Raw genomic sequence first — 22,387 nt, 5'->3', positions numbered from 1 at the left:
AGGGTGAGATTTCTTTTTCATAGAAGATAATTGAAAAAAATTCCCTTGTGCATTAATTATTATTGATCTCTGTAACATTAACCGAATTTGAGTTACTTTGCAAGGGCCAGCAAGCTTGGCATGGTAGAAAAGCTAATTAAGAAGTATGAAATAAAACTTCAGAGAAGACATATCTTCTGAGTGGTGATGTGGTTGAGAGGAGTCTCAAAAGTATTTATAATTAGGAAGCCTCTAAAATTTTAAGTAAATGGCATTTCCTGGAAGCAGACATACTTCTCTTTCTCTCTCTACTTTTTAAAGTTCATGCCAGCTCCAGGTGGGGCTGGAAGACATACCTGCCTCAAACCCCAGAGAGCCACTGCCAATCAGTGTAGAGAATAGTCAGCTTGATAGACTAATTTTCCTGCTCATTATAAGCAGCTTCCTATGTCCCCATTGGACAGTGTTCTCGAAGCTACAAACATGAGTCTGACCAAACTGTAGGAGGCAGTCGTGCTCTGGTCCATGGGGTCATGAAGAGTTGGACACGACTAAACAACAACAACATGTCCCCATTTTTACTAACCTAATCCCATTTGTGCAGAATGGTTAGGCTGATAGGAACAAAGAGAAGGCCTCCTCAGTGGTGGCTCCAGAGTTATGAAATTCTTCTCCAACTGATTCAGTACAGGCATTAAAGTGGGTCTTGAAGACTTACTTCACTGAAAAAATCAAGTGCAAAAATAATGTATATGCTTCAGAGTAGTTTTGTAACAGTAACTTATCTATGCACCTGTGTTGTTGTTTGTTGTTGTTGTTGTTAAAATTTGTAAACTGCCCTTCATCTGCAAAACTCAAGGTGGTTCATAGCATAAAAATACAAGATAAAAACACAAAATACAAAAGCAAAGCAAATATGTATCTGCTATTTCATGGTTAATTCAATTTACGTGCAGCGCTTTGAAAGGGTGTGGCGCCCAAAATACTACCCCGAATAGTAATAATCATAATCATGATAAGCCTTCAATATATTTTGAGGAAAGGAATTAGTTCAGTGACAACCTGGTGAAGATACTTTGTGAATGGTAAAAGGCACAGAGCACAATCCAAGCAGATTTTTGAAGGCATTAAATGAAGTTTGAAAAATGCACGCAAGTGACACTGTGGGAAAAACAACAACAATTCCATTATTTACCACCACCTTTGAATACCCAGAGCATCATAATAAAATAAAATTAAAAAATATTCAATAGCAGTTGTGTTTGTGCAGTTGCTGTTTGGATCATACAATCATAGAATTATAGAGTTGAAAGGGACCATGAGGGTCATCTAGTCCAACCCCCAATCCATACAAGAATCTTTTGCCCAACGTGGGTTCAAATGCATGGCCCTCAGATTAAGAGTCTCATGTGCTACTGTGCATTCATATGGAGTGCCCGGTCGTCTCACGGACTATTGACCCATACACCACTAATCCGCTGCCACCAAACAGGTCCTCCCCGGTAAAATCACTTCAGCCTCAGTCAGGTTCTCAATTAATAAAGAAGAGTGTATTTTATTTCAGACACAAACAAACTTTTCCGGCATTCCAAATGTTGTTACTCTTTACTTTCTTAGTCTTATTTTCCTCTCTCTATCTCTTCTACCTCCCTTCACTCAAGAAACCACTGCCCTAACTGTCTCTCTATTACCAACTGCTTCTCCAACTGCCTTTCCCAACCAGCCAACCCACTAAAACCAACCAACTACCCACCAGCAAGTCCAACAACAACTCAAACCTTGGGCTAAGCCCTTTTATACATAGGTAGGCTCTGCCTCCGACTTTCCTATTGGTCTACATTTTTAACCCTATCTTTCCCACCTGTACAGACAGACTCTAAACGAATGGCCAAACGCCATAGCTACCAACTGAGCTATTAGTTGGCAGTTCTAGCATCCCCCAAAACTGGTGTGGTGCAATGGTCTTAGATTGTGGAGATCTGGATTTAAATTTCTCACTCAACACTGAAGCTTACTTTATGACTCTGAACAATCAGTGTGTCCCAGGAGCTAATAACAGCTTCTAAAGCACCACTTCCCTGATCTTCACAGCACATGAACATATGGAGGTATCTTATGTTGATGGACCCTTCATCTAGCTCAGTATTGTCCATACTGACTGCCCAACCACTGTACTAGGAATCTGGAATAATTTGTATGCAAAATGGATGCTCAGCCAGTGAGCCACAGGCCTTCCTCAGTCCAAGCAGTCATTGGTGTGGGTGTCTAATTAACTTTTTTATTTAATCTAAATCATGGGGATCCTGCATCATGTCCAGTTTGGCCCATAGCTTAAAGCCATTTCTTACAAATATATGCATTCTACATTCTTTTCTTTTCTTTTGTAACAGCAACAAATGTCAAATATGAGAATGAAGTGGAGTGGAGACCCGGTTAGCTGGCTCATGATATAGACAGGTCATTAAATTGTCATGAATTTGGGTGTTCCTCAGGTGAAAAAAATGAGGATTTGCTAGGAAATCCAAATTATTTTAAGTAAAGCTAGCAGATTCCTTGGGGGGGGGGGATTCTGCAAATCCCTAGGTTGTCACTAGATTTTGCTTAATGTGAATTTCAAAAGTATGTGGAGATTCCTCCTCAAGCAAGACAATGAAGGAACTATGAGAAAGCCATGGGAAAATTTGGGGGGGGGGGTGAACAAAATAACCATTGTGGCATCACGAGTTGATGAATTCTTTTTTATATCAAAACTATTCCTAGCTCAGAATACCCTAATTAAAGGAATGGAGGAAGCAGAAAAGTGCCATGTTATATTTGAGGCAAACTGCTTTGTTGTGATGTAAGTTTCTGCATTCAAGAGAGGTGAGGTCAACTATATATATTTTTAAAGGATGAAAAAGCGCATAGTAGCTTTGATCTAGTGCAGGCAATAAAAGGAAAACCCTTTAATTTTGAGTCAACAGGACTATTATCACCCTTGATTTACACCCCAAAGTCTAATTAAGTATGGTCGCACACACGCACACACACACTGAAATAAAGACAGAGAAAGGGAATTTGCTTTCAGAAATCACATGGCTTATATCTCCAAGTATCCTCAAGCTATTGGACACATGAGACCCAGAGCAGCTGGCAAAAGGGAGTTACTGCCACCACCTTATTATGCCACAACACACTGCCTGTACACTTTACAACATCCACATGTGATTTAACTCTGTGCTGAATCAATGACAATTCGTGGGTTTCAATAGCATTTGGTATTCTTTTACTTTGACAGAAGCAGTAAAGCACGGACAAATTCAAATGAAGACCTCCCCTTGGTAAAAGACACTCATCTTTCCTGCGCTTAGATTTTTTTAAAAAACGCATTTCATTGGGGGTATTTATTGCACTTTCATTGCACTCTTTCCGTGGGGTGATTCAGAGAAGCTCAAATGGATCCCCAGGCAGCCTTCAATCCAGGCACTGCCCGGTTTGAGACCTGCTTAGTTTTAGTAATGCAAGAACACCATATGCTCTCTCAGACAGTTCTCTTGAGCGGTAGATGGTGATCAATAAAACATTTTCCCCACCGATATTCAGTAAAACAGTACAAGTGTTAGGTTACTGATCCCTACTGAAATATATTTGCTTTTGCTATAGAATCATAGAATTGTAGAGCTGGAAGGGATGAGGGTTATCCAGTCCAATGCAGGAATCTTTCACCCAACATGAGCCTCAAACCCATGACCCTGAGATCTATAGAGGTTGCATAAAGTCTAAAGGATTAACTCTTCCTTCTTTGGGCCAGATACTATTTTGTGGGAGGGTGGATAATATGTTGTTGTTGTTGTTTAGTCATTTAGTCGTGTCCGACTCTTCGTGACCCCATGGACCAGAGCACGCCAGGCACTTCTGTCTTCCACTGCCTCCCGCAGTTTAGTCAAACTCATGCTGGTAGTTTCGAGAGCACTATCCAACCATCTTGTCCTCTGTCGTCCCCTTCTCCTTGTGCCCTCCATCTTTCCCAACATCCGGGTCTTTTCCAGGGAGTCTTCTCTTCTCATGAGGTGGCCAAAGTATTGGAGCCTCAGCTTCACAATCTGTCTTTCCAGTGAGCACTCAGGGCTGATTTCCTTAAGCATGGATAGGTTTGATCTTCTTGCAGTCCATGGGACTCTCAAGAGTCTCCTCCAGCACCATAATTCAAAAGCATCAATTCTTTGGCGATCAGCCTTCTTTATGGTCCAGCTTTCACTTCCATACATCACTACTGGGAAAACCATAGCTTTTACTATACGGACCTTACAGTGGATAATCTAGTTGGACTGAATAATCATAATCATAATCACAATCACAATCATAATCATAATCATAATGATAAACAACTCAAGAAGCAAGGGGTCTGGAAACCTGTAAGATTACTGAGCACCAGCAAATGCAGGAATGGCCATTGATTTAGCTGTTCCCTTTAAAGTAAATTAGGTGCAGCAAGACCCTGCAAGGAACCCATGAAAATGTCACCATATTTCCCCCTTCCCCTTTGATAATTTTAAATGCATTTTCCACATTCACTGATGGAGTGTGGAAATAAAACGCAGAAGCCATTTTGGGCACAACGTGAAGTGAAATGCGTTTCTAAAATTAAGTTACCCTTGCAGCTGGTTCATAGGTGCATGACTGGAATTATTAGGACAGGTTTTCTCATCACATCTTTAAAAAAAGGATGTTGTGAGTGCTTCCGGCTGGTCGGGATAGGTCTGGAACTGTGATAATGCCTCCTGTTTACCTGAATAGAGATCTGCACCTGTGCATGTGTAAAAACCGCAAACTTTTATATGGGTAGAATGTAATCTACTCAAGAAACACACAAGACGTAACTGACTGTACTTTTGAATAAATAAGGTATAATATTCATTGTGTCAAACTGTAGATTTCAACAGAAGTCTCATAAAGTTCAACGAAAAAAGCAGAAGACCCAGTGGATCAGTTCACTCTCTAGTCAGTTCATGCATAAGGTCCATACATGTATAAGTCTCGATTCCATCTGTCTGTTCATAGAGTCCAATAATCCACATGAAGGGTTATGATAATAATAATAATAATTTATTATTTATACCCCTCCCATCTGGCTGGGCTTCCCCAGCCACTCTGGGCGGCTTCCAACAAAACACTAAAATACAATAACCTATTAAACATTAAAAGCTTCCCTAAACAGGGCTGCCTTCAGATGTTTTCTAAAAGTCTGGTAGTTATTTTTCTCTTTGACATCTGGTGGGAGGGTGTTGCACAGGGCAGGTTGTTACAGTTCCACAGAATCCTTTCGTTGAACTTTATGAGACTTCTGTTGAAATCTACAATTTGACACAATGAATATTATACCTTATTTATTTAAAAGTACAGCCGGTTACGTCTTGTGTGTTTATTGAGTATGTTTCACGTAACCATAGGTTTGCTGTTGTCATTTTAGAATGTAATCTACTGCACAAAGGAGTCTGGCCTCATCCATTATGACATGTCAACCCCCCCCCCCCGAAGGTTCTCAATGAGGACATGTGGCTTCAGTCATAATTAAGTCATGCCACCCTGGAATACCAGACAAAAATTGATGCCTCCATGCCCTGCTTACAAGCTTCCCAGAAGCATGTGGCTGGTCACTGTAGGAAACCAGATGCAAATGTAAACCTGCCTTAAGAGCTGCCATGTTGGGTTAGATCAATATTTCACGTTTCTCATGTCATGTATCTCCAGTGACAAGTTTCCAGATGTTACACTGAGCATTAAATGTAAATGGCCCATTTTAATCTAATGCACAGAAAATAAGCAGATGACATTTTCTATATGAACTCCCCGAGGCCCAAAACATTATTTGATAACTACAAAAAGTTTTATTTGCAAACTCTTAACTCATTTGCATTATTTGCTGGGAGCGGGGAGGAGGGAGAGAAGTTTCCTTAAGTGAATACAGATAAAAAGAAAACATTTTCAGACTTAGCCTGCATATAGATAAAATGGGGGGGGGAAGGGGAGCAAACACGTAAACAATTATTAAAATGAAAGTTTTGCCAGTGGGAATAGTATAAAACAATGTGCCAAAGGACAGCTTAATCTCATTAATTAGCAACAAGCATTTGGAAAGTTTGTGCTTTAAAAGTAGCTGGCTGAAAAAGTAGCACAAAAAAAACATTCAGGGTAACTGGCGATGGCTTGTGGAATTTGTCACTGTGTGCCTTTGGGGCTCAGGGGGGGCTTATGCATGCCCCTCTTTCCTTTGTTTTGTTTTTATTAAAGGTGTTTGAAATTCCGGTGCTGCTATATGTGTAATTGGGAAATCCAGCTGTTCCTCTCCATTAGAGCAAGGGGAGGAGAAGTGCTCGTAAGCTCAGAACCTATTTATTTGCTTAATAAGATGTCTTGGAAATGTTACATTTATATTTAGTGAAAGTTGTGGTGAAAGAGAGGATGTTCTGTACATAAGGACTCGTGAATGCAAATGTGTGAAAAGAGAAAGTATATGACGGGATCCACCGGCAGCTGCAAACCCCACAGCCTCAGAGGGCACAGTTCCACTCTGGCCTATATCTCTGGGTATTATACCTATCCCTTTGTCAATTAAGAGGTGGAGGTTGGAGAGGAAAGAGAATGGGGAGAGCTTCAGACCCATTGTGTCTCCATAGGGTGAGTTTCCACACTGTCCTTGAATAGGATCCAAAATGCAGCAGTCTGATTGGTCCTAGAACAATAGGATCCAAAATGCAGCAGTTTGATCGGTCCTAGAACAATGCAGCAGTATGATTGGTCCGTAGGAGCCACCCAATCCAGCTCCAGGTGGAAATGAATCCACAACCTGATTGGCCTATGGGAGAATCCCGGAATTAGCCAATCACGTGCAGCCCATTGTGTAAATAATGTATATAAAGCAGGTATTTTGGGGAAACTTTCATTCTTTCTCACCACTATGAGCTGAATAAAGAGCATGAAATCCACTCTCGACTCCAGGTATATTTCAGACAGGCATAGGCAAACTCGGCCCTCCAGATGTTTTTGGGACTACAACTCCCATCATCCCTGATCACTGGTCCTGTAAGCTAGGGATGATGGGAGTTGTAGTCCCAAAACATCTGGAGGGTCGAGTTTGCCTATGCCTGTACTAGGAAAAGGCAGCAGGGCCCCATGCATCATTTTGTCCCATTTTCACCATCTTGTCCTTACTCCTTGGTACAAGTTGCACAGTGTCTAGGTTCCTTCTATGAAAACCAGTTAAGCCACAATGATGCCAATGAGTCTCAGTGGGGCCACTGGCAAAATATTATTTCATGTGCACCCTCTGCTTTTCGCCAGGGAACTGGGAACTGTATAAACAACACTCAGATATTGGACTACAATTCCCATCATCTATGAGGACTGTCTATGGGGGATGAGATGAAAGGGAATTGGGGTCCAACAGCATCTGGAAAGTCATTGCCCCCCCCCCACACCACCCCAAATATATGATTGTTTTCTTATTTTATTCTCACAACTGGTTCAAGGTCACACAGTGAGATCTGTGGTTTGGCAAGAAATGGAACTCAGATCTCCCTGTTTCAAATCCAACAAGCTGTCCATGGCTTTCATTACTCATCACCATGTCTTTCATTAATCATAGTCATCAAGAAATTACTACTACTATTACAACAACAACAAAAATACTGTTTCCCTGGGTCACTGCTATGCTACTGTAATGCCAAAATGTTTCCTGTGACTCTTCAAAGCCCTCCATATTTGTCCATTTTTGAAAATTTCTTATTATTTTTACTGATGGCTCCCATAAGTACTGTGATGCCCAAAAAGTATTTTCTGGTCTCCTAACAAAACTTGTTCAATGAGCATGAAGTAGGTCTGTCTCCATTATGTTGACTTCTGCATGAAACTCCTTAACAAATAGACATTCCATTTTTCTCTTCCTTAGGGATACTTAGGGAATTCGACCTCTGTGAATTCTGATCATAACTTACCTGATCCACACCTCCATGATTAATGTGAGGATCAGAACATAGTTATATGCATTGTCTGGAGGGTTCTCCTGACCCCCAGAGCCAATTAAGTGGGCTGCAGTGAGAGCCCTATTGCACTTGCAGAACATGTTGTGCTCCCTCTGATTGGAGCAACTATTTAGTTGAATCTGGTCCTGCATGATTTGGGGTAACCCAAGGTTTTATACTGAAGGATAAAGTCCCCAGTTTATTGACAGTTATTGACATAGGAATATCATATTTGAAATAATCTTAAACAAAGGCAAGCTTTTTTGCAGTTATATGTTCGAAAAGTGTCTTTGCAAATGTCATTGTGAGATGAACAGAGATTTAAAAACATGTTTCCTCATGATCCATATCTAGACAGAGGATTTGTTATCTAATGACGTACAGCATCCACGATGAAAACCTATGGATGAAAGAACACAGCAAAATCTGTTTCTGAAACTATTTTAATTAGGAGGGAAACAGTGCTTTAATTAGTGAGTTTTAATTGGGGGGGGGGGGAGCTCAGCACCAGAATGCTAGGCTTCATTGCCCCTGCCCGGTATCACAACTGTAACGCTGACCTTTTAAAAATGACAGGATTAAGGCGCTAGTATGTTTTATGAAATGGAAAGGTAGATGCCCTTTATCTTTCAGCTCAGTGAGTTAAAAACATTTCACCACAGAAGTACAACTCAACAAAAAATGTGGTTAGCATGTTGTATTAGAGCAGAACTGCTCAGAGGTGTTACAGATGAAGTCAGCCCTTCAATGCTCACAAACGACAATCAAGAGTCAAAAGAGCAAAGAACAAGTATACCCTGTAAAGTCATCTTAAAGCACTGTGTAATCCTTTCAAGAAACCATTTTCAAAACCAGCTACAACATCCCAGGTACTTAATCCTCCACAAAAGCTGGGTGCAAGAGAACCAAAGCGCTTTTTTCCTGTGAAGCAATGGAACTTAAGCCAGAAAACAGAGTCTTTTCACATGTTATGAATGTAGTGGGTTAGAGGAAAGGGGTCACAAGTGGCGTTCATACTACCATGATTTCAGCATTCAAGTGGAAATGTCTAGCACTAGACCAGCTCTTATGTTGTATAGTGATATTTCAGGTCTGTGTGAAACTATCTCTCTATTTGTTTCATTGTTTGCTGATGTTTTATTGATACTATCTTAGAAGGTGAAAGAGGGTGAAAGAGGAGAGCGCAAAATATGGTCTAAAGCTCAACATCAAAAAAACAAAGATCATGGCCACTGCTCCCATCACCTCCTGGCAAATAGAAGGGGAAGATGGTGACAGCAGTGATAAGATGCTTGGGAGAAAGGCGATGGCAAACCTAGACAGCATCTTAAAAAGCAGAGAAATCACCCTGCCAACAAAGGTCTGTATAATTAAAGCCATGGTTTTCCCAGTAGTGATGTATGGAAGTGAGAGCTGGATCATAAAGAAGGCTGATCGCTGAAGAATTGATGCTTTTGAATTATGGTGCTGGAGGAGACTCTTGAGAGTCCCATGGACTGCAAGAAGATCAAACCTATCCATTCCTAAGGAAATCAGCCCTGAGTGCTCACTGGAAGGACAGATCGCGAAGCTGAGGCTCCAGTACTTTGGCTACCTCATGAGAAGAGAAGACTCCCTGGAAAAGACCCTGATATTGGGAAAGATGGAGGGCACAAGGAGAAGGGGACGACAGAGGGCGAGAGGGTTGGACAGTGTTCTCGAAGCTATAAACATGAGCCTGACCAAACTGCGGGAGGCAGTGGAAGACAGGAGTGCCTGGCATGCTCTGGTCCATGGGGTCACAAAGAGTCAGACATGACTAAACGACTAAACAACAAATCTTAGAATCATAGAATTCCAGAGTTGGAAGGGACCTTGAGCTGAGAGTCATTTATTCCAACCCCCTGCTATGCAGGAATCCCAACTAAAGCATCAATGACAGATGGCCACCCAACTTCTGCTTAAAAACCCCCAAGGAAGGAGAGACCACCTCCTCCTAAGGGGTGGTCAAATAGCTCTTACCATTAGAAATTTATTTCTGATGTTTAGTCAGAATCTCCTTTCTTTTAACTTGAATCCATTGGTTTGTGTCCTACCCTCTAGAGCAAGAGAAAACAAGCTTGTTCTACCTTCCATGTGACAACCCTTTAGATATAGGAAGATAACTTTATATCTTCTAAATCTCCTCTTTTTCCAAGCTAAACATACCCAACTTCCACAACTGTTCCTCATAAGACTGTTCAGATCCTCAATCATCTTGGCTGCCCTCCTCTGCACACGTTCCAGCTTGTCAGTATCCTTCTTAAATTGTGGTGCCCTGAACTGGACACAGTACTCCAGGTGTGGTCTGATCAAGGCAGAATAGAGTGGTACTATTACTTCCCTTGAACAGGACGCAATGCTTTTGTTGGTACAACCTAGAATAGCATTAGCTTTTCTTGCTGCTGTATCACACTGTTGACTCGTGTTAAGCTTGTGGTCTACTAAGACCCTGAGATCCCATTTCACATGTGCTACTGGGAAACCAGGTGTCTCCTCCCCACCACCACTTTATATTTGCTTAGCTAGTTCTTCCTGCTGAAATATAGAACCCTACATTTGTCTCTGTTGAAATTCATTTTCTTAGTTTCGTCACAGTTCTCCAATCTGTTAAGGTCATCTTGAATCCTGATTCTGTCTTGTGTGGCATTAGCTACCCCTCCCAGGTTAGTGTCTACAAATTAAAGACACAAGAGCCCTGTTCTCTTGCCCTACCTCAGGGGTAGGATGAGCTATAAATCCAAATAAATAAACAAGTGCATCACAGTTTTGACATTAAACACTTGTACAGGGAAAGCAAGTCACACTACTTCTGGCAGATTTACAAAGTGTGTGTGGAATATTGCTAGTCTAACCATCATGTCAAAGATGATGATCTGCCACACCTCTATTCCCACTGTACAGCAGAGGCATGAGTGTATGAAATGGATTCTTGAAATATTATATTTTTTTATTATTACAGGATGCAAACTGACTTTTCTTTTTTTACATATTTAAGTTGTAAGCTACCTTAAGTAGATTAATGTAGAAAGAAATTGTGCTCAGAAACGTACAGGAAGCCAATGCAGATCTCTCAGGACCGGTGTTATGTGGTCCCAGCAGCCACTCCCAGTCACCAGACTAGCTGCTGCATTCTGGATTAATTGCAGTTTCCGGGTCACATTCAAAGATAGCCCCACGTAGAGCGCATTGCAGTAGTCCAAGTGGGAGATAACTAGAGCATGCACCATTCCGGCGAGACTGTCTGCGGGCAGGTAGGGTCTCAGCCTGTGTACCAGGTGGAGCTGGTAGTCAGCTGCCCTGGACACAGAATTAACCTGCACCTCCATGGACAGCTGTGAGTCCAAAATGACTCCCAGGCTGCGCACCTGGTCCTTCAGGGGCACAATTACCCCATTCAGGACCAGGGAGTCCCCCACACCCGCCCACCCCCTGTCCCCCCAAAACAGTACTTCTGTCTTGTCAAGATTCAACCTCAGTCTGTTAGCCACCATCCATCCTCCAACTGCCTCCAGACACTCACACAGGACCTTCACCGCCTTCACTGGTTCTGATTTAAAAGAGAGGCAGAGTTGGGTGTCATCTGCATACTGATGAACACCCAGCCCAAACCCCTTGATGATCTCTCCCAGCGGCTTCATATAGATATTTAAAAGTATGGGGGAGAGGACGGAACCCTGAGGCACCCCACAAGTGAGATCCCAGGGGTCTGAACACTCATCCCCCAAAGCAAAGGAAAAATGGAATGAAATGAACAATGCTTCCTTCAGCAGTGGAAGGAGAATATAGCCATTGTGGCTAGCAGACATTGGGAAATAGGACAGAGATGCTGAATTGCACCCAACTTTTTTTGGGGGGGGAGGCATCACACACAACATGCAACACACATTGGGAGGAGGCCAATAGTGGAAGGAGGCCACTGCTATTATGCAACACCTCAAGCCTATAGAGTTGGTAATTATGGAGAATGTCACCTTCAAAGTTGACCACACTCCATACCTTTATGTGCTGTGCTATCTGAGCCACTTGGAAGACAATGTTGCTGGTCGCGAAGGAAACACAAGGATACCCTTTCTTCTCACTCTCCTTCCCACAATATTATGGCAATTTCTACCCATGTTTGTTGCTGCCCCGCAAACAGATAAGGGAAATGGAGGGGGGCATCAGGATAGGCTCTGTAATGGGATGCCAAGGGAGGGTTGATGTTCCAACTCAGCCCTAGAGATGTGAATGTATCTCTTGCTTCAGATGCTGAGCCAGAGGCGCAGAAAGAAAAAAAATGGCATTTGTGTCTCCACTTTCTCCTCTTGTCTGTCATGTGTCAAGCTGCCAACTCCATAGCTAATGATCTCGGGGGGAGAAACATGAGGCACTGTGGAACTGCAAACAACAGCAGCAGCTAAATAGAAATAGTCTTCTGTGTTTGAATTGAAGTTATTTAATGTAGTAAAATTATTGAATACACATTTTTCAAAAGAACCAAGTGCCCTTCAGTTTGTTCTCAAGCCAGGAAAAAATCAATGCCCATTTCACAAGTGAGGAAAATAATACAGCCATGCCCAGCTGGAGAAAAATAAGTGCTATAATTGACAAAGTGCAAAATCCTGATGCCTTCTCCCTTCATTGGCCCTCTTCAGCTCACTCTCAACTTTTATTACTGTGTTTTGTTAATAAGAATGTTTCTGTGGAGCAGTTTAGGGAAAAGAGACACTTTGCCTGGATTAAAACAAAGGCGGGAGCATTAGCAGAAAAGACAATGGGGAATCAGCTATAATTTTGAGGCTATAGGCAGGAAGAGAATGAAGGAACTGATAAAGAATGATGACACATCAGTTTTTAAGAGATTTAATTTGAAATGTACGGGGACCGTGAATGCCTGAAAAGAGCTGTATCACCTAAAAGATGAGGATTTTTCAGTGGAGTTAGTCCATACATTCAGCTGCTGATTTTCGAGTGTATCAAACTTGCATATGTATGTATGAATTGACCGTTAAACTTGGGGCCAAGGTAGATGTGATGTTCATGCATGATCATCCATGGTCACGTTGCCATACGGTTGTTTGCTTTTAGATCTAAAGCAACCCTGGAAAGCTTTGAAAGATTCAGAGCTGAAACACTTATGGTGTTTGTGTGTGGGGGGGTGAAGTCTGCCCTCCACAATATTTTCCTGATCTAATCAAAATGCCAGTGATAAGTCTTATACATACATACATACATACATACATACATACATACATGTAATCACTTCAGTGACACTTGCATTCCCCCCCACCAAAGCTCTACCTTCCATTTCCTTGATGTTGTTGTTATATATATATATATATATATATATATATATATATATATATATATATGATGCTTTATTGCATAAACACCCTTCATCATTAAGATGCTTGAGTGATTCAATGCTAATTAGACTTTACAATGATTTTTCTTTTTCATAATACTCTGTAATCATTACTGCCCAAGCAATTAGGTTTCACCGTTAAAAAAAGGATCAGTTTGTTTGTTTTCAAGCATTGTAATTAAATCTAGCCAAAAGAAGAAATGGGTTTGATTACTTATCCCTCCCCCCCACCCCCATTCAGACACTTGGGAACATCAATAACAAAAGAGAATTAGCATTTGATTATTTAAATTGGAAAGTTTTCCAGAAAATGAAGGGTTTAAGCTATTTTATGTAGGACTGTGAATCTTTCCAATAACACCCACTCAACGAGTTAATCTAATAGAGTAGATCTCACAACAAACATAGCCAAACATTATCTTTAATGAACAATAAACGGACACGTTATAGTGAATCCTGAGCAATTTTACTGTCAGTATATGGGGTCTGCCTTGCTTTCCTGTAGTCTGACCACAAGTAGGGTTGTTGAACTCCCTTCAGTCCAATCTAGATCAATCATGGATCAGGTTCTCGTTTGGATGTATCCAGTCATGGGGCATGCCTGATGACATACCCAAATCTCAGGGTAGTGGGGTCGAGCCCCATGTTGGATGAAAGATTTCTGCATTTCAGGGGGTTAGACTAGATGATCCTCATGGTCCCTCCCAACTCTACAGTACGTTTCCGAGCACAATTCAAAGTGTTGGTGCTGACCTTTAAAGCCCTAAACGGCCTTGGTCCAGTATACCTGAAGGAGCGTCTCCACCCCCATCATTCTGCCCGGACGCTGAGGTCCAGCGCAGAGGGCCTTCTGGCGGTTCCCTCATTGCGAGAAGCAAAGCTACAGGGAACCAGGCAGAGGGTCTTCTCGGTAGTGGCGCCCACCCTGTGGAATGCCCTTCCAGCAGATGTCAAAGTGATAAACAACTACCTGACATTCAGGAGACATCTTAAGGCAGCCCTGTTCAGGGAAGTTTTTAACGTGTGATATTTTATTGTATTTTTGGTTTTTATGGAAGCCGCCCAGAGTGGCTGGGGAGGCCCAGCCAGATGGGCGGGGTATAAATAATAAATTATTATTATTATTATTACTACAATTCTGCAATTCTAATCGACCTGGCATGAATCAACTCCTCTCTACTTCACCCTCATGGTTTCCATGCCATTATGTATCCCCAGTCATGTGATAAGCCACGCAATGAGGCATTGAGGCCTTTCACTTCGCTGTGCACACTTCTACATATTGCAACATTAAACCTGCACAGGAAGAAAAACATTTGTGGGAATAAAATCAAAATTCTTAACCTAGCAGGCTACTAAGCCTGATAGAACTAGGCAAGCCTACCTATTGGGTGCCCAAATTTAGTTTAGCCCCCAAATTAACTTTTATTATGCTTATGTCAGACACCACACTTACGTCTTATCTCTTGTTTATGAAAGGAGGAAAAAGAAACCTTTTTATTTGTTCATTTACAATACACTGATACTTAAGTATACAACACCACCACACTTAAACTTCTAAATATTGTTTAGGCACCTACTTAGGAGAAACATCGGTTGTGTCAAAGGTGCCGCTGAACCCGCTGCTGCATAGCAGTGCAGCTCAATACAATACGTAACATAATATTTTGATGTAAGAGTTAATTTCGCGTGCACAGCACCGTTAAGAATGACAAGCGCCACTGCTGGTGTGGCACATCTTTGGTAAATGAGCACACAAAGTCGAAAGTCCTTTAGTGAAACAGTGGCACTATGGGTTAAACCACAGAGCTTAGGACTTGCCGATCAGAAGGTCGGTGGTTCGAATCCCCGCGACAGGGTGAGCTCCCGTTGCTTGGTCCTAGCTCCTGCCAACCTAGCAGCTCGAAAGCACGTCAAAGTGCAAGTAGATAAATAGGTACCGCTCCTTCACGAAGGTAAACGGTGTTTCCGTGCACTGCTCTGGTTTGCCAGAAGCGGCTTAGTCATGCTGGCCACAGGACCCGGAAGCTGTACGCCGGCTCCCTCGGCCAAGAAAGCGAGATGAGTGCCGCAACCCCAGAGTCGGTCACGACTGGACCTAATGGTCAGGGGTCCCTTTACCCCTGGTATATATGCATTTTGTTTTTCTAGCTTGATCAAATTTATTTATTATTTCATAACAGGCAGATAGTTAAGAGCTTAGGCGGCTTCAGTGGTAGGTCCCAGGAACTCCCCAGAATTCAGCACCTGGGTGCCCCGCACCCCTTGCACCCCTGGGTAAAGACGGCCCTGGGGAGAGGTATTAAATATGCCACAGCTTCTCACACACCCTTTCCGGTGAGGAAGCAGGCCTTTCTCACTCATGTCTTACAATTGGACTGAATTCTCCTTATGCTTGGAAAGTGGAAGAAGCTTGCAAAGCTTACACCTGGGAATACACTTACTTTCCCAGTAGAATGCCTTTTGAAGCTTGGCATTTGATTCCATGACATCACCTCAACCAGAACATAATATAGAAGCAGAATGGTGGGAGATTTTGGGTAGAAAAAAAGAACAAATGATCATCTGAGGAATCTTGTGGGTATTTTTTATTTATTTATTCCTTTTTAACCAGTCGTTTGGTTGATTGATTGACATCCTATGCACTTTTAAAATGTGGTTCTTTTTTGGGGGGGGTGTTATTGGGTTGTTTTTATTTTGATTATATATATATTGTGATTTTATATTTTGATTTTGTTCTGTGAACTGCCCTGAGACCTCCAGGTATAGGGCAGCATATAAATAAAAAATATAATAATAAAATAAAATAAAATAATAAAATAGTGCAATTTCCCACAGAGGTTTACGCATCTCTGCTTGAAATAAGAAGTAATGCAGGGTGAGCAGAAAAAAGTGAGTGAATATGATTTCTCTGTGAAATTTGAGACATAATAATAATAATAATAATAATAATAATAATAATAATAATTTATTATTTATACCCCGCCCATCTGGCTGGGCCTCCCCAGCCACTCTGGGCGGCTTCCATAGAAACCAAAAATACAGTAAAATATCACATGTTAAAAACTTCCCTGAACAGGGCTGCCTTAAGATGTCTTCTGAATGTCAGGTAGTTGTTTATCGCTTTGACATCTGCTGGAAGGGCGTTCCACAGGGCAGGTGCCACTACCGAGAAGGCCCTCTGCCTGGTTCCCTGTAGCTTTGCTTCTCGCAATGAGGGAACCGCCAGAAGGCCCTCGGCGCTGGACCTCAGCGTCCGGGCAGAATGATGGGGGTGGAGACGCTCCTTCAGGTATACTGGACCAAGGCCAGACAGGCTAGTTAGAATGCCTGTAGCCTGTACAGCACTTCCTCCCTATTGCTTGCTATAGGTCATTGCTCAGAACTTCAGTGGAGTGAATTTCTGTGTAATTGCATGGGGGGGGGGGGGAACGATGATCTGTCAAACACAAACCCATAAAACACAAAAAATAAAAAAACCTTGATTTACTTAGCACTTGACTCTCATCTTTTAAAACATAATTAGTAGTAATTATTTTGCACTAGAAAGTGTGGAGGGAAAAAGAACATTATGGAGTCCAATTACCGCATCCTCAATTACACAAGTGCCAACATCGCAACACCAGTGTTGTCTGCAGGAACAAACAAGGAATTTGTTCAGTATGACTGACTGTTATGTCAGTGTTGAGGTACAGTGGGAGAGAATTCAGTTTCCCCCTTTTTGTGTGCTCCTAGTGATGTTGACGTTACACCCACATGAACCACTTGGCTGCCTCCATGATCATGTTTAGTTGGCTCTCACTTGATTATTGGTACTGAAACAGCATTATCTCTATGCATAGTATGTGTGCCTGTGTGCATTGCTTTAGTTTAAAAGAGAAAAACTTAAAAAGCTCACTCAGCTTTTCATGATATGAATAGACTTGGTTTGGGTGTGGTTTGAACTTCCTAACACTTTCCCTCAAGGCCCCTGTTCGAGACAAACATTTTCTTGCTGATCCAGATCCTATTTATTCCTGAGCCAAAATATATGGCTCTGACTACTGTAAGAGATATAGGTCTGGCCCCTCTCATATTTTTTATTTAGATCTGTATCTGACACCCTGACTTTAAATCTATCAAGGTGAAAAATAAGAAAAACCTTCACCTATGCACATTTGTGAGAAATATAAATCAAACCGCAAACCTGACAGGATTAAGAAAATATTAATCTCTTTACACAGTAATGGAATCACATTGGATTTCATAAATCAATACCTGGGCAAACCTGAAGTACAGAGTTGAGCAACTGCCTCATACATAACCCACCCATTACAGCACACTAAGAAATATAGACTGGCGTGGGGGAAACATACACCTTAAAATGTCAAGAGGGAAATCATATGAATGCACTAAATTCACTGGCGCCAAAAACAGAACATGACTGAAACTACTACAGTCCTGCTGGGTGATCTAACAATGTTAGAAAACCGTTGAATTAAAATGAAATTAATGCACAGCAACTAAGCTTCTCTGATGAGAAGTTTATGGCACATACATCCCCCTTTCCCATAGAAAATGTACAATGGTACCCAGAAGGAAGGTGTTATGACTATAGGACTAGTCATAATCTATCAGAGGAACAGAGTTCACATAATGAGCCTCATCAGTGGAAGACCTGAACACAAGGACTTCTATTTGCATAGGAAGGCTTTCCCCCTCTCCTCCCCCCATGCACCCCCAAAAATCAGCTGTTGGGGGGTCATGAGAACCCCTAGAACAGTGTGCAGGGGGCAAGGAGGATTACTCCATCAGGCATGATGAAATCAGTGCCGGATTTACATATAAGCTAAGCAAGCTATAGCTTAGGGCCCCGCTCTCTTGGGGGCTCCCCAAAAAATTAAATGAAAAACAACTGGATGTACATTTCCAAAATATAAGATAAAACACAAATAAAATAAAACCTACATACTGCAACAGTGTTTTGTGTTGTGTAGGCACCTATTATGTAAGTAATGGGCCCCGCCTGCTATATAAAGGGCCCCATTACCTTCCGTAACTTAGGACCTCATCAAACCTAAATCCGGCCCCGGATGAAATGGTTACACAGATGAAACATAGTGCCAGACTGAATTCCATGCAGAGATTAATATGCAGCAGGAAGATGCATCTTAGCATGTGGTGGTGGGAGGGTGGAGGGTACACCTACTGAAAAGTTTAATGCCCAAAGCATTTTTCAAAGGTGCATTGATATGCACCCTGATGAGCATCTGAAAATGATGCCTTGCAGAAGTTAGACTATAACTCCCAAGACTGGCATAGGGGGGCGAGGGGCCAGAGGTCCCCCAAAATTTTCAATGAAGGGGCCGCCCCCCCCAATGTTCCTTGACAGCTGCACACACATGCTGTGGGGTGTGCTGACGTCATGCACACACGCCCTGGGATGTGCACGCACAGCGTGATGACATTGCATGGCCCAAGGCTCCTCAAATTCAGGGGAAAGGTAGTTTCAGTGACTCCCAACATCACTCACCTTTGGCTATGATGGCTGGGGCTCTGGAGCCACTATTGAGAAGGCTGTATTGGGGTTCTTGCCAACCAGACATCACATAGGAGAGATGTTATTCTGTACAGACTGAGATGGATAGCAGAGGTGCCCTCAGGTAAGAACCTGACAGCAGAAGTCCAGTGCTTCCACTCACCAGAATGAGCTGTACACCCACCAAATGTAGCAGAGATGGCTTAGCACATTTTGAAATAAGTGAACTAATACAAGGTAGCATAACAACAACAACAACAACAACAACAATTATTTTATTTATATCCCGCCCTCTCCAGCCAAAGCGGGGCTCAGAGCGGCTAACAACAGTAAAATTGCACAGTTTACATAAAATCACAGTCAGTTAATTGAAATACATTCTAAAATCAATTCATTCTAAAATCAATTCAGAATCAAATTAATGGCAACCATTTGGCTAGAGTTCTATGAGGATTATAGAAGGAGGGGGTCAGACTGTGCCTTGGCCAAAGGCCTGGTGGAACAGCTCTGTCTTGCAGGCCCTGCGGAAAGATGTCAAGTCCCGCAGGGCCCTAGTCTCTTGTGACAGAGCGTTCCATCAGATTGGGACCATGGCCAAAATGCCCTGGCTCTGGTTGAGGCCAGCCTAACCTCCTTGTGACCCAGGACCTCCAAGATGTTTTTATTTGAAGACCGTAAGGTCCTCCGTGGGACATACCAGGAGCGGTGGTCCTGTAGGTACGAGAGTCTTAGGCCGTATAGAGCTTTAAAGAGTCTCCCTGCGTAACACCACTGAGTTTAGTGTCAACAATTCTGCAACTGCACCACTGTAGGACAGACACATGCATTTTATTTCTGCCAGACACCCAGAAAAGTATTGGAAAGAGTTTCCTCTGCACCCTCCAGATGTTTGCACTTGAGTTAAACCAGCGTTTCGACTGGGAGATCTTTGATACTTCCAAAATCACATCCTGTCAACTCCAAGAAACAGAATTTAAGCCAAATTCTGCTCCTGATTCAATGCTCTAGCTTGCACACTTGGCATTTGGAAAGGAGCAGATCACTGGCATTAAAGACGAGAGATTAAAAAAATGCTTCCTTTCATGTAAGCAGACTCCAAAAGAGCCAGTCCATATGGTGAGGTACACACAGAGAGAACAGACACAACAGAGCCCTTGGAGCTTATCCACTACTGAGCAATGCATATTCATGGTTTATGGTGACTTTGGAACTTAGATGCACGGTCGACTGGCTTCCTGTTTGCTTATTCGGAGGAAATGTCACTGGCATTTAAAATAAAAGCATTTTCCCTCCAATCACGCAAAAGTTAAGAATAAATAGATCAAATCATCTAGCCCATCAAATGATCAAGTGTGCACTCCTGATTCTTTTAATAGTTTAACCTTTTCGGTCATATGTGCTTTTGCATCACCCTTTTAAAAAAGAAAAGAAAAAAAAAGAAATAATAATCAGCATCTTGCTGCACTTGTGTGCTGAATAATTTAAAAAATATCCTACTGTGTACCAAATTCAAAGCACCTCACTGGAATGCCTTCATGTCAGTTTGGTCCGTAGGTGAACAAGGACCTTGTCATTTCAACAGCTCCAAAGAGTTTAGCATAGGAGCTGAGAGCGATGCATCGTGCAACCACAGAATCACATGCCTGCTAGTGGCCCGAATCTTTACTTTGAACAAAAATGTTTCATCTTGTTACATTGTCTAATATTAACAGCCCAGTGTTGCTATTTCTTGGGCAGCATTGCAGGGAAATGCAACAGAATAATCCAAATATCACCAAGCCAGAACCCAGCAGTATAGTGGTACCTCGGGTCACAGACGCTTCAGGTTACAGACTCTGCTAACCCAGAAATAGTACCTCCGGTTAAGAACTTTGCTTCAGGATGAGAACAGAAATCGTGCAGCAGCATTGTGGCAGCAGTGGGAGGCCCCATTAGCTAAAGTGGTGCTTCAGGTTAAGAACAGTTTCAGGTTAAGAATGGACCTCCAGAACGAATTAAGTTCTTAACCCGAGGTACCACTGTATAACCAGAAGTTACGAAAGAATTCATGGCCAGTTGGCTGGAACTCTGAACAGGAGAACAGCACGCTGCAACATTTTATAGCAGACCCCAATTGCCTCTCATTTTCTGCTCTTGTGTGCAGGTCCTGCTATGGAGCATACAAATGAACACTAGAACAGCTTGAGAGATCCCAGTGCTTATTTATAGATAAATGACAATCTTCCCAGCGCCCTGTCATCAGGGGAAGCATTTTCTAAACAGAGTCTCGCCTATAAAATTAGCAACAAGGAAAGTTGTGGGGTGAGTTTTTGTTCCCATTTTTGAACAAATAATGCATATTTTATGATCTATCGCTTAATTCCATGCCAGGTTTTTCTCTCTCACACCAGCACCGAGATCTATTGTTCCCTGAGCCATGGTGAGATTGCTATCACTTAAACAGACAGCACTTATTGGACATTAAACTTCTACTAATGTATTATAATTATTACTTCAGGGTAATTTGGTGCTCCAGTAGAGAATCAGAGCTAATCTGATGGTAACGGCTCTTCCAAAGAGCTGCTCATATTTTCTTCTCTCTTTCTGTGCTGAAAATTCCTCCTAATGTATCTAGCCTCAGGCTGATTAATGATCTCAGGGCTGGAACAGGTGATTTGTAGCTAAATCAACCCGCACCAGAAGAGATTCGGGCTTATTTCAGTCAATACTGTTAAATAAGTTTCAGCAGCGACTTCTGTTAGCACAATATGTAATCCAGTAAAGAGAGGAGAGGTGTGTGTTTGGGAGAGAGACAATAAAGAGAAGCCTGATGTCGCTTACATATGGATGTGAAAAACTATCAGAAAACATCACTTGTAGTGACAGCCAGTTTTACACAGCTTTAAAGACGCACATAATTGGCAGCCAGTCAATGTTCTTCACACACACACACACACACACACACACACACACACACACAATGCTGTCTCCCTAATAATGCGAAAGCAGAACTAGGATAGCACACCCAGCACAGCTCCTGCGCCTCCCTTTCTGTAATTAGACCACCTCCTACTTGATGCAAATTCTGAAATTGAAGAGATCGGATCATATGTCACGTTCCGTGACCCAGAAGTGTGGGATGCCTTTGCCCAACGGCACTGTGGCCCACAAACTGCACCAAAATACTGGGCAAGGTTTTGCCCAGTATCCTCTCTGTGTGATGGAAAAAGCTGTCCCATGAGCCCTTGCAAAGGGGAGGCGGAAAGCCTATATAAGTCTGCTTCCCTTGGAGCTCAGGACCATCTTCTCTTCCTATGTAAGTCTGCTTCCCAGCCACCTACCCTCAGGATAGAGCCTTCACTGAGCAATTTTGAGTCACTGGCTGACAGGGCCAGAAAGGAAGTTTCAACCTGATTGGCATTTGGTTGAGATTTTGTTTGCCTTTCCCTCAGTTAAATTATGGCCTTTCTTTGTTAGGTGTAAGAATGTTTGTATGAGGGCGGAAATGGCATTGGGCAAGATCAACATAGTATAGCCCACCCCCCA

General features: G+C 42.3%; 1 protein-coding gene and 1 long non-coding RNA gene across 5 annotated transcripts in view; one reads left to right on the top strand and one right to left on the bottom strand.

Moving 5' to 3' along the window:
* Positions 1 to 22,387, bottom strand: part of CDH12 (cadherin 12) — a 601,545-nt gene that overhangs the window by 479,172 nt on the left and 99,986 nt on the right. The window lies entirely within an intron of this gene.
* Positions 1,385 to 21,520, top strand: LOC310714502. Its single transcript, XR_014529845.1, has 3 exons — positions 1,385 to 1,783; positions 2,740 to 2,841; positions 21,006 to 21,520. It is a non-coding gene; the product is annotated as an uncharacterized lncRNA (long non-coding RNA).

Source organism: Podarcis liolepis (assembly GCF_965112155.1).
Source record: "Podarcis liolepis genome assembly, chromosome: 8".
Lineage (NCBI taxonomy): Eukaryota > Metazoa > Chordata > Lepidosauria > Squamata > Lacertidae > Podarcis > Podarcis liolepis.
This window is presented reverse-complemented; position numbering and strand designations above follow the sequence as displayed.